At 34.3% G+C, this 13743-nt stretch overlaps 1 protein-coding gene across 1 annotated transcript in view; it reads right to left on the reverse strand.

Moving 5' to 3' along the window:
- LOC141458182 (solute carrier organic anion transporter family member 74D-like) overlaps positions 1 to 13743 on the reverse strand; it is a 100351-nt gene that overhangs the window by 48284 nt on the left and 38324 nt on the right. The gene's annotated exons all lie outside the window — the stretch shown is intronic.

Genomic DNA, 13743 nt, shown 5'->3' on the forward strand with positions numbered 1-13743 from the left:
TTCTTTGGTCTTGTTTTTATTTTTTGTCTGTTTTCCCTTTTTTTATTTTTAAACAAAAAAGAAATCTCATAATGCTTTTATTAATTTAATGAATTTTATTCTCTGCTTTATGTTTAAATTATTTTCTTAATGTTTAATAAAATAAATGCAGACACTATAAGAATAGAGATTTTAGTAAGATTAACAACTTGTCATATTAAATTAAATATATCTAGAGCAAAATACTTGTTTCTATCTTTTTATTTAGTATTTTTCTTTTCATATTTAATGAAATCTTTGCTAGAGTGAGTATTGTAAGTTATTTATGTATCTAGGTCAGAATACAGTGTGAGTTCACTGAGCCTTTTAATAAATTGATCGTTACGAGAATTGAGAGCACACTTAACTTGATGACTGGCGAAAGAAAAGATTTAATTTAACAAAAATTCTATTACGTAATTAAATTTTCTATAATAAAAAGGTAGTTGCTACTTATTTAGCTATAACTATGATGCTGTTAAAGAAAGTGTGACGTCACAGCTCCCTCACAAACTAACTAAAATAAATACTCTTTCTTCCTTTAGGTTCCTTAAAACATTTCTTGGCACAATTTCGATTTCTGTCTTAGGCCTGCTAAATATTCGGGGATTATTTTTTGCCCCTAGTAGGTTCTTTTTTTTTTTTTTAACCAAGTCTCGTTTTGGGGAACAAAATTTTGTTGCTATTTAATATGACCATAACTGACGGATGCACCAATGAATAAACGCTCTAAAGCTGTTATTAAAGCACTGAGCTTATGTGCAATCTGTTTGGAAATCCCTTAGGCGAACTCGAATGACTCAGTGATGAGAAATGAGGAAATGTGGTTTGCCCGACCAAAAGCAGGGAGCTTGGTCTCCCTCTTCACGAAGCCTGAATTCTTTGGTAGGATCAACGGCAAGCTTTGCCAGCAGGAGCTTAAGAAGGAAGGACAGAGTACAGCTAAACATCTGAAGCGACCATCCAGTTACTGAGAAGGCCGACATCAGAAGAAATCTGGCCCATATCTTTGTATGATTAAAGCTTGTATGAATGCTTATTTCCCAGACAGACTCTCCACGCAACAGACTCTCCACGACGCACTAGAATTGACTCACTCCACCGAGACTGCGTCGATTATCCCCCGGTACACTCCTATATCCAAAATCGTCTGCTCAAACTCCTAGACTGCCATCCCAATCCACTCTGCCGCGACATAGCCTCCTACAGAACCTTCTACAACATACAGGACACAAAAGAATAAAACATATCCTACTCTAACTCTCTACACTAGCTGCAGGTTTTTCCTCTCCTTTTTTCCCAGCATTCCAATCCTCCTCACCCAACTTTTCTCTTTCTTTACTTAGTTAAGAAGGTTGAAATGTTTTTTATACATTTATACTTCTATATTTATTTTATGTATATATTTATTATATTAAATACTTATTCTATTCTAAAAAAAAAAAATCTAAAAATGCTTATTAATTTCTTCAGGGAACGATGCCGATTCAGTGGATACCTGAAGACACAAGGTGAAGGTGTAATAAAAAAAAAATTCTTTTCAATTAAAATAGTTCCCAACTGGTTTAAAGTTTTCATGCTTCGATCAAACATGAAGAGAAATGAGGCCAGTAATTCATTGACATTTATCAGATGTCTAACAACTGATATAAAATTTTAACCGTGTTATTTGTAATACGTACTTATATATTCGTAATCAATTATTTCTGTTCTTTTAATGCTTATTTCCGGTATAGTTGGGAATAGATCGTATCTAATTTACGAAATACATCATTTTTTGGAGTCCTCAGTCCGAAAATGAAAAAAGTGCCACTATTTTATGCGTATCTGAAAGATTTCATTCCAGCAGGAGCACCCCACGTGATTTGATGACTCAAAACATTTCATGAATATTTAGAATCCTTGTAAAGTAAATATTTAAGGAATTTCCTGTACAACAGGAGAAAGTAAGATTATAATGGCCGACGGCAAGTTCAGATTTAGTTGTAGCAAAAAAAAAGTTTTAAAAAATATTAATGGGGGGGGAAATGTAAAATTCAAAAAATTTGAAGAAAATTCCTCTACTGATAGTACCACAGTGTTGAGTGAATTTTTCACTTTTTAAGAATTTTCATGAAAATTGCTTCTACAATTTTCTTTACACTTCACACCAACATTTCAGGCCTCCCTCTAAATTTGAAACTTTTAATTTAACTACTTTTATTTTTTTTTTAAAAAAAAGAGTCGTTTTGAAGAAGAATAAGAGACCAAAACTTCCCTCGTACTTCATTTCAATTTATGGTTCTATGATATGAATAATAAGACTAAAGGTTGAATATGATTCTTTTTTATTCTTTTTTTTTTTAATTAGTTTATTTATTTTGCAACTGTATCTCCAGTACAATGGGCAAAAGTGATGAGAGGTAAGGGATGGCGCAAATACACATGCAATATGTGTGTACATACATACACGCGCAAATGCATGTGTGCCAAAAGGCGTGAGTGGAGTGGCTGGACCATCCAGTGATGGAAGCCGTTAGGAAGTGTTGTTGTAGACATGTTGTGGATCAGAGGATTGTAATGATTGTGTAGATTTGAGTGGAGTTTTGTGTATCCGAGATTGGGGCTATTCCAGAGACGAGAGGAATATTTAGATCAGAGTGTATTGTGTGATTGGAGACGTAGAAGGAAGCGTTAACTATTGTTCTCAGGATTTTAGGACTGTAAGGTTTGAAATTGGTTGATGTTCGAATTTTTGGCGCTTCCGTAGAGTTGTATTCCGTACGTCCACATTGGGGCAAGTAGAATATGTTTCTAAATTCAAAATTTAAAAAAATAACAAAAACTTACAGTTTAAAATGTTAAGTATAAGGGTTGATTAAACGCCAAAAGGTCACAAATCGTTTAAATTATCGATTGCGGTACTTCCTCTTAGTAGGTGTAAGAGCAAGATGGCACTTCACAGCCACGTAGAGGAGCTTTAACCACAGAATCGGGTTGAATTTTATCAAAATCAGACTAAGCGTTAAAGAAATATTGGTAATAATAGTTTAAAAAAGGGTCTTATTTGGGTGGGGCAAACTCCCCTCCTTATGAGGCACGGCGTCGAGACTTTTAAAGTGCAAATCTGTACAAAATTTCGATTCGAATGACACTTCATTCATGAAAATCGGTTCACGTGTCGATAATTTGCAACGATTGCTATACTTCCACTTAAAAAGTGTTAGAGCTGATCGTCGCTTTAATGTTACGTAGGGGAGCCCTAACCCTATCACCCTACCAAATTTGATCAAAATCGGGCCAAGATTTACAGAGTAATTAGTAATAATAATTTTGGAGGGGGCCTTACACAAAGGGGGCTAACTCCTCTTCCATTCGATATACAGCATCGAGACCCCCAAAAGGCACATCTACATAAACTTCCGAATCGAATGACACCTCATTCATGAAAATCGGTTCACGCGTTTAGGCGCTACGTTGTTTACAAAAAAGGTAACAACAAGAAGAACAAGAACATTTTTTGAAAAAGCCGTTTTTGCTCATTTTCGGCAACTTTTTTCTCGAAACCTATTAGATCTGGGTGGTTGCAAAAAAATTAGTTATAATGGAGGGTTTGGAGTAAGATTTAAAGAAAATTTGGGAATTTTATCTTTTATAGAAAAAGAGAAAAAAATTGTCAAAGTTGGGTGTTTTTCAAAGTTACGCTTTTTCGTGCAGTTTTTGATGGTCAACCCTTATACAACTGTCCTACCGGACAGTTTTAATCTATAAAATTTAGAATTTAGATTATTGAAGGGAAATTAGTGAGAGTGTGCTTAGCAGATATTTAGCAATTAAACTAAGCTATTTTAAGTTTTTTAAGCAATTTAATTTTGGATATCATTCTCAGTGAGTAGCCACCAAAATTAACTAAACTATTAGCTACGTTTTTAAATGGATTTCTATCGTAAAAGAGTTTTCTTTTTTCACCCAAACTATTAATGTCGCTACAACAGAAGAGTTTTCTTTTTTCACCCAAACTATTAATGTCGCTACAACAGAAACATATTTAATCCGGTTTTTACCAGGTAATATTATTCATACGTTTAAAACCAGTTTTTTTTCGCTATATTGCAAATAAAACAGCTATATTTGGTGTAAATTTTAATAATATTTTTATATAAGCAGAAATGATAAAAGAACTAGGCCATTTCTAGCATAAGATCAGTAATAAGAGAAACTAATAAATAAAATAAAGCGAGATTTATTGTATCTGATAGAGTTAGCCAGCTCTGTAAGGAGGAGAGCCTTTGTAGCTGTTCCAATGGGATGTGGGCAAACACATTAATATTTCTTCGATTAATACGTGTTTTAACGGCTGCATAAATCTCACTGATCACTCTTACCAAATTTTATTAGCATTAATTTTGGTAGTATAATATAATATGTATTGTGGTACTGAGTTCGATTCTCCCTGGCCTAGGCCTTGGATTTTATTTAATGGTTAATGAAAGAAATTTACTGTAAAGTATGTTTGCTAATCGCCTCCGTTTTTCACTTTTTCACTTACTATGGAAGAAAACATCTGTGACCTCTATAAAGAATAGTTGCCACCGCTGGTTAGGTCAAAGAATGGAGGAGAACAGATTGCCTAAAAGACTCCTCTATGGTCGACCCCGGTGGCTGGACGATCTCCAAGATGGCTTCACCGCATAAAGACGATCACGATACCGCTAAGATAATGATGTAGATCGATTTAATGAACGCAAGTTTTTCGGTGAAAAAATAAAAATAAATCAACAGATTTAGATCAGGAAGCTGTGCAGTAATTTTCTCTTATTTGTTACCTAAAACATTCCTAAACCAAATCTCAATTTTCAGACCTAAAAACGTCTATTCTCGGGGAAAATTAAATTTAGAAAATAGTGCCTCACTTCTTTGAAAAGAAATTTATTACCTTTAACTTGATTTGTATTTATTTGAAATGAAATCTTAGAATAACAAAATGGAGCCTAATTGGTAGCTGGATGTAAAGCCCGCCTGAAAAAATAAGCAATTACTTTACTTTGGTAGTATAATACCCATACTAACGTTTTGCAGCTTTGCAATGTGTTTTTCTATAGAACATTCACAATAATCATCCTCAAGCTAAGATGATACCGCAGTGCAGATTCATTGAGCTCCCTCAAAGAACGGAAATTGTAATATTATTGGGAGATGACGCGAGCTAAGCTTAAAATACATCGGGAGAAGCCGAAGAGGAAGAAGGCAAGTGAGGAACCAAAAAGAGTAGTTGGTAAAAGAATCTTTTTCAGAACTGGAAAAGACAAAGACAGATTACCGTTCATTTTGTCCAATATTAAAGTGAGATTGTTAGTAACAATGTGAGACGATTATTCATGCTGATAAGTATAAAGCCACGTCATCAGTACGATAAAGTTAGTTTAATACGAGGAGTCTAGACGAAAAATAATAATAATAATATGAGAGAAAATTGTTTCGATCTATCACGAATCTCACCGCAATTTGTATTATTTTAACAAAAAAAAAAAGACTACTTGAATTACGTCACAAACTATTTAGCATATAATTAATTAGTAGGTTAGAAATGGGGGCGGCAAATAGAGGTTAAGTTAAACGATATTAAATCAGTTTGCGCTGCTGCTACAAGGTGGATTGCCAAACTGAATACGGCCATGACATGCATTCGACATGTTCATGCAGGTTCATTCAACTTGTACCGCTAAATATAAATGTATTAACTCTACACACTTACACATACATAGTATATATCTGAACAAACGTTCCATATTGTCCAGCGTTAGCTCCAACCAACAATCTTATTAATTCAAATTATTAAAATTTAAACTATATATTCCGCCATCCGTATTTATTTAATTAGGAACTTTTAAAACGCATAACACATAGACAAGGATGGTTAGTATAACCTTTTTTTGGTTTCAAATTTAAGGCGCATCAACATCTCAGGTTATTAGTGCCCAGAACCTTTTTTTAAGTGCACTGCCGGTCTCCGGACAGTGTTCTCTCGTTACAGACAACACAGTCTTTTATCACCGGATAGTGAGCAGTAAGAAGCTCCTAAGAAGAGAAAATCTATGGGACCAGCAGCTGGATTCGAACCCGGGATCTATTTATTTTATGTTTATGTATTTATTTTTTTATATTTTTTGGCGTATCGACTGCTGAGGTCATTAGCGCCCTTGATCATTTTAAGCTTTTCTCTACTTTGGGCCACTCTAACTGAAACCTCCTGGCTCCCAAAATCAGCACCTTGCTCAGCTAATTAGGGTGGAGCTTTAGGTAAGTTGAAGTATCTCCACTCATCCCCACTTATCACATCGATCCAGTCGACGGAATATATTTTTGTACCTTCCCTTATCTACATCTACTTTGTTAAGATAATTAGAAGCAGAACTTATAGTGTTTTATAGTCGAAACTGTAGATGTAGCAGAATAAAACCTAAACCAACATAAGGAGGCTATTTTCTCAAATGATGAGCAGTACTTTTAACTCATTTTCCTGAACTTTCTAAAATAAACAGCCTAGAAATTCGACCTAGTGGGGTTGAAATACTTGTATAGAATTTCTTTAACTCCAGACTCTATTTTTATTTATTTACTTATTATCATTACTATTCTGGAGACTCTATTATGTTTTATTGCATTAAGTAATACTTTTAATTCAAATTTATATTAGCAAAACGAAATTAATTTTAAAAATGAGGTAGTTAATATTGCAATAGACGCCTTGGCAGACCAATGTTGCAATAAAGACAAAATAACCAAGTTGCGGTCCTACTTGGCACAACTTAAAATAACTTTCTAACAATGGCCATTCATATAGAATACTAATTCCAGGTATTGCCGCAGTAGAGTTAATAAATTTAATTATTATTTAAATTAGAAAAATGAAGAAGTTTTGTTATATCCTATCCTAATAAAATTAAGATCCAGTAGGCGGAGACCTCATTCTTCCATGTCCACAATGAACCATAGAAGATTGCCTTGAGCATCACAATTTTTTTTTTCAGCGAATAAAAACAGGACTTTAGGACAAAAGAAAAAAAAAACGACGTTTCTCTTGTGTAGTGTTGCCAATCAAATAGCTGGTTATAAAGCAAGAGCAAGCCAATCAAATAGCTCTCTTTATAAAGCAAGAGCAAAAAGTATTGTACTAGGTTACAATAACGTAACGGAGAGTTAAAAACAATAGTTATATGCATGGGTCCATAATTAAGAGAAGTGATGGCCGAAATATTTCTTTGAAGGGGTAATTTATTATATTTTAATTTTTTTAATGGACCCAAGAGAAAGGGCGATATTGAGAAACTAATTGCTTTCTCTTTCTACTGTGAGCGAAATTTAGTAAGTGGGTCACAATTTTTGGAATTACTAAAATTCATTGCTGTTATTTATTATGAGAACCAAATAGCCCAAAAACTAAAAAAAATGCAGGCAAACTAAATCTGATAGATACTACTCTTGCATCAATTAAATCTTCTCTACTAGTCGTGCCTAACAAAACGTTGTAAATCAACTAGAGTTCAGTTTTCTTAAAGAAAACCATTGGGAGTCATTTGTGGGAAAATCTCCCACCCCCCTAAAAGTGGAAATCCTCTCAGTAATGTGGGACTTCCGGAAAAAGGTTTTTGAGCACCAAAAACCAAAATGAAAATTTAGATCCTCTTTCCGGACCCAGTTCTAGTTGCTTTTTTCCCCCCCGGTGAAAAACACAAATTTTGAGAATATTGTTTACCATTTGCAAGAGAAAGTGAGAAAATGATAATGACGTGAGCAAGATGTCGTGTGCTCAAGCTAGATCCTTGTATCCCTTCCAATAAATACTTTTAATTTTAGATATATCTAATCTGAATTTAAACACAAATATCATATTTTAATAAATCCTAACGAGAACGTTAACCTCACCATGTGTTGATAGAATCGTTAAATTGTACACAATGTCAAGCGTCCAAGGTCATTTATTTCTAAACACAATTTTACCTTGAAATTTAAAAAAAAAAAAGCTAAAAAATTAATAGGTAATAATAAAAATTAGTAATTCGTTTCAAAAAAGCATAATATATCAGATTGTACTGAATATATATCGTATATTTTACGACTTTTAATTGACTTCCGCTTATAAGCGCTTCCTTCTGAACCCTCCCACTCTCATAATGAGATAACAATATTTTTGCGTATTTGAAGTTCCGCCTTAAAATCTAAGGAACTATTTTATTGTACGGAAATTTAATCAATTAGCGGTTAGTTTATTTCTTAACAAAAAATTAAGATTAATATAAAATTTAATTCAATTCTTGGTCTGTCAGTTTTTAAGGGCCTGTATCTTTAGAGCTGGAAAGCAGTATTAACATCAACTCTGGAGCCTTAAAGACAAACTCCTGATGAAGAAGTTTTGTACTGCCAGAAACTTGGAAGACAAAGTTAAAAAAATCTGATTCTTAAAGACGGATGTACCTTTTTGTTCAAGGCCTGCCGATTGAACAGAACTTTGGTTTTCTGCACTTGATGGTTCATCCAACCTAAGCCAAGCAAGGTCTTCGCCATGATGGTACAGCGATCTCCCCACCACGATAAGCTGCTAATGGTGACAGCAAGTATTTACATCAAAAAATCATCCCACAGCTAGACGCGGATCACCACTCAGATCAGACTCGAAAATTCAGGCCAAAAGAAGCTGTTCCCCCGTATGTTCTTTTTATAAGGCACTGTAGGCACAAGAATCGCCTTAATCTGTGAGTTTTGAGTTGAGTTAATTCGAAACTCCTGTGCAGGTGAAAACAAAAAAAAAATAGCCTCTTCAATATTATTTGCTAGCGTTTCAAACTTGCTGATTCAGCGTAGGGTAAAACAGAAACACAGGGAGATGGATGCAAGTTGCGAAACCGATCAGGGATACAACGGATGATAAAATCAGCAATACTATCTCCAGCACTTCGGCCCTAACCACGTTTTCAACTAATTTGTCTATTTCTTTATCTTACAATAAATATCTTCTGCTTTATTTATGTCCACACCCAGAATCGCGCATTATTATAGAAGATAAGATGAGACAACTTTCTTCAAATTATTGGCAAAAAAAATAAATGGCTGCAGAATGATCGATGACATTCATAAAAAAGTCAAGCTGATGGAGAAACAATATGTAGATCGAAAAATGTTCTGCAATCGATTGGTGATCTTCCATGATTTATCGAACTTCAAACCTAAACAACTAGTTAAAAAAGGTTTAATGTTACAAGTCCATAAAACTTGAAGCATCTAATTAGTATTCTTTTTAGAGAACTAATCGATAGCAAAAAAAAAGAATTAGGTAATATTAAAAAGAGTTTCTATTAGTTATATTCAAACATTTGTACATACGAATATTAAAAGGTGTCCTTTAAAACAATAATACGTATACAAAAACATGTACATATATGTTTATTTTATGAAGGATACTTGATTACATCATCGATATGGATACTTATTTTATTCAAAATAAATTATGACGATGATGTCATTGATGTACGAAATATAAATAAATTACTAACTAGTAAATATCTAGCTGATCTTAAAATATATGGAATTCCCCACAAAAATTAGTTCGTATAATTTATGAAAAAAAATTAGATGTATACTACACACGTACAAACATTAGGAACAAGGTTATTGATTTGTTGTTTTTTAATCAGCACTAATTGTTAACCGTCTGAGACTTGTATTTTATTTTTCAGTATTCAGAAATAATGGTGGTCAAGAAATTATGCTTACAGTCTTAAATCTTTTAAGACTGTTAGCATAACAGTTTAATGCAAGAGTTAAAGAAGTAAGCGCAAGTTGATTCTGCGAGAAGATGCAGGAAATTTCATTACTTTTCTTGTAGGGCTTCTTGAAGCCCTAAAAATCCAGATATTCCATAAAACGAGTACAGATTATAGAATTTCTTTCTCAGAGAGTGATAGTTTTGGTTTTCAACAGTTGTTAATTGATGATTATGGAAAAATAATTGACGAAGATGCAGTTTAACATTAAACTCTACAAATTTTACAATACGCTGAGAAGAAGGAAACATTTTATTTACCGAAAGGTTCGTATTACGAAGGAATTTGTTTGAATTTATTGATCGTACCTCAATATTCTTCAAAAAAGATTTCTCAGAAAGTTTCTAAGAGTGGTATTTTAGTTTGCCATTGGTTACCCGATTGTAAAAATCTCGAGAATATCGCCAAAAACCAGAGTATTTTCGGTGGAAATTAGTAATGGAAGAACTTCACCACTGCAACACTTCCTTTTTTTACAAGCGTACCAGAGGAAATACAAAAAATATTACAAGTTACACTGTAATAGTCATTCTCCCATCTCCAGAAGACTCAAATTCAAAATGAAGTCAGTTTGAAAAAATTTTGAAATAAACATAATAAATAATAATTAAGATAACGACGCCAAATAATTTAGCGAAAAGCTATTAGATGAGGTAAGCTAGACATTAGCTAGATCGTATAATAATAAACAACCCCGTTTCTAATATGAACATTTTTCTATTTTGGAAACATTCCATTAAAAACATCATATCGCGGTGATCTATCTAAGTGAGAAGATTACAAATCTGCAGCCCAGGTTAATGCACTTACGAAAATAAAAGGAAATCACTCATACTTCTTAAAATGAATTTTTATGACGTCATTAATTGGATTTAGTCCTGAGATTGCATGCTATTTTCCTCTTAAACAAGCGCTAAGTAATATGAATGCTAAATTCTGAGACAGGAAATCCAATTGACAGAGTCTTGGTGGATGGGGATTCCATTTTAGGGAAGCTAAGATTTGTGACTTTGCATTTTTGGATTAATTTAATACGATTTTTAAATTATTTATTTTTTGAATCGTCAGGCCTTTTATAAGACTTTACTCCGGTATATTCATCGCCACATTAGAAGACTAAAGCTCTGCATTGTCTAAAATTCCACGGCAGTACTGCTCCTTGAAGGAAACATTAAACAATAATAGAGTTCTATTTATCCTGTATGAGCACAGGACCTTTGGTATTTTTATTTGGAGGGACATTTTGTCCTACGTCCTTTAATTAAAACTACTGTTACCCCCTCCTCTAAGGCCACGTGAGACCCTGCTGCACCCCCGGGTAATGAAACAAACTCACCTAGGAAAGTTCGAGAAGAATTCGAAACCTGCCGCAACTGTTTGCTGTAACTGACTCTCTCCTACCTCATTCGCCCTACCCTAAATATTGTGAAAAAAGAGTCACTCCCAAAAAAAAATTCTAGGTAGTGTATTTTCCCTTTTAATTCCTGGGCTACTACCTGGAAGGCTATCCCAAAAACGAAACGTTCTTCCACTCACGTCTTTCAGATCAAATGGGAATCAAGCCCAAAAGGAAACCTGAACCTTACAAACGTGGAGTGTTGAACGACCCGTTACTAGCTTAAAATAAATAAACTTTCAGTCTTTACTGCAAATTACTGGACCACAGAGTTCCTTAGAATAAGGATGTTGTTTGCCGCTCCATAGTTTCAGATAATAACGCATTATGCCCAATCAGAATCTTCTTTATCTTATCCGTTTTTGTTTTCCGAACAACTAACCTTAATAGTTAATAGTCAATAGTAACTACCTCTGTATCTAATCAGGATAATGATATGTCCCACGTTAGGAAACGAATGTTTGACGACATATACAGAGTATTTAGTTGCACCATTTCGCTACGAAGACATAATATTCTCCACCAACATGTACGTATGTGCTTAAATCTATAGCAGAGAGGTAGCAATGAAAAAATGAATGTATTTAAAAGTTATAGCCGATTAGAATGAATTGAAGAAAATGATTAGAGAAGGATTACGGTGATTTTAATTTCGGTTAAGCTCTAAGGATGGCAGGAATATGGAGTACTGGTCCATCCATTAGTTGTAAGTTTGTATGTAAATAGTTGTATATAGTAGAGGGATGAATGTGTGAAGCGAATGTATTTATAAGTAAGAATGGAGAGTGAGTGATATTCTAGTGATAAGCACCTAGACGATGCTGGCTGTATGGCGGAAGCCAATGCCAAAAAAAAAGCAAAAAAAAAATCTAATCAGGATGGCACTGGAAAAGTTTTTGGCTCTAACCATTTAGGCTTTCTAAGACTTCATACTAAAAATCTTTCGAAGAACGTATCTGACGTCAGCGAAATGGTTGAATTGTTGCTGAAGATCTTCACTATTGTACTCCCATTTAAAATTACAGTTTTTTTAAGGCCTTCTGAATTTAAATAAGCGACTCTCATTAAAAGAAAAAAATACGTCTAAAACCGCAGTTAAAAAAATTTCAGATATTTTTTATATTAATTAAAATTTATCGTATAATTTTAAAAATAAAAGCCACATACATTCATTTACAACTAATTCATTGATAAATTAAACTTATTAATGAAAAATAAATAAATACAGATAAATATAATGTAGAATAAAGATAGAATGAGCGTTAAAAAGAGAGAAAGCGAAGTGGCCGTTATGTACTATGACGTAGTAAATATTTAAATGAAGGAAGAAGCTCCTTCCCATTCAATGGGCGAGGCCGACAACCTGCTGGCTGTCTTTCTCAATGAACTGTAGGATGATGTTAAGAGTCATGCAACTTCTTCTTTTTCTCTATTTACTATTTACTGCACTATTTTAGAGTAGTTCCTATTTCCGGTGACTTTAAATATTTTTATTTCTTATCAATTAGTATTTTTTTAAAAAAACAATTATTTAGCTAAACCAAAATCGGAACATGATCCCAGTTATTGTCAGGGATTGTTGACTCAATGGCCAGAGTTGCTGAGAAGGTGGGGATTGGAAGTGAATGAGGCCAAAACAGAATCCGGAAGACCTTACTGATCGTTTGAATATAGGAGGCTTTAATATTGAAATAGTGAACTCCTTTTCCTACTGAGACACCATCATTACAATAGATAAAGATATATCCGTAGAGGTTGAGAAGAGTGTAGCTCAGGCGAACAGATGTTTTATCAGGATCGACCGACATATAAAGAGCAAACTTGCATCTTGGAATACAAAAGTAAACCCTCTACAAGAAGCTCAATCGGCCTGTTCTCGCATACAGATCAGAAACCTGGATGAAAAACTGTTTTTAAGTTTTGAAAGAAAGATTCTTCGAGCAACTAGAAAGGGGGGAAACCTGGAGAAGACGCTCTATTGCGGAGCTGATTACACCCATTCCAGGCACCCGGACATCGTTAAGGTGGTAAAGTTAAGTAGGTGGCGTTGGGCAGGTCATGTAATTAGAATGGCGTATAATGGGATGCCCAGAAAGGTAACGGCAGTGTACAAGAAGTGTTGGACACCCCTAGGTTACCGGTGGGTTGATGGTGTTGGCGAAGACTCCAAGAACATGGTGAACACTAGCAACTGGAAAAAGCTGCCGCATTAAATAGAGAAGGACAGGCGGAAGCGGATCGAGGAGGCCAAGGCCCATTGATGGGCTGTAGAGCCGACCAAGAAGAGGAAGAAGAAGAGGGAGCTACTTCCGCTGTAGTGGGCAAAAAAAAAGGTAACTTACAGACTTACTGATACCGTAATTTTCAATATTTCAATATTCAATACACGGTTGGTTTTTCCCAACATTATCCATATTGTAACCGTACATAGGGGCTAAAATGGCACCTTACAGAGATGCCTCTAAGGCCTCTCAGAATGTTTCTATTGAAGTTTTTGAAGTACACGTGCGCAATGAAAATAACAAAACA

The sequence above is a fragment of the Rhodnius prolixus genome, unplaced genomic scaffold (genome assembly GCF_049639745.1).
Source record: "Rhodnius prolixus isolate KJV_2025 unplaced genomic scaffold, Rpr scaffold_5, whole genome shotgun sequence".
NCBI classification, from domain to species: domain Eukaryota; kingdom Metazoa; phylum Arthropoda; class Insecta; order Hemiptera; family Reduviidae; genus Rhodnius; species Rhodnius prolixus.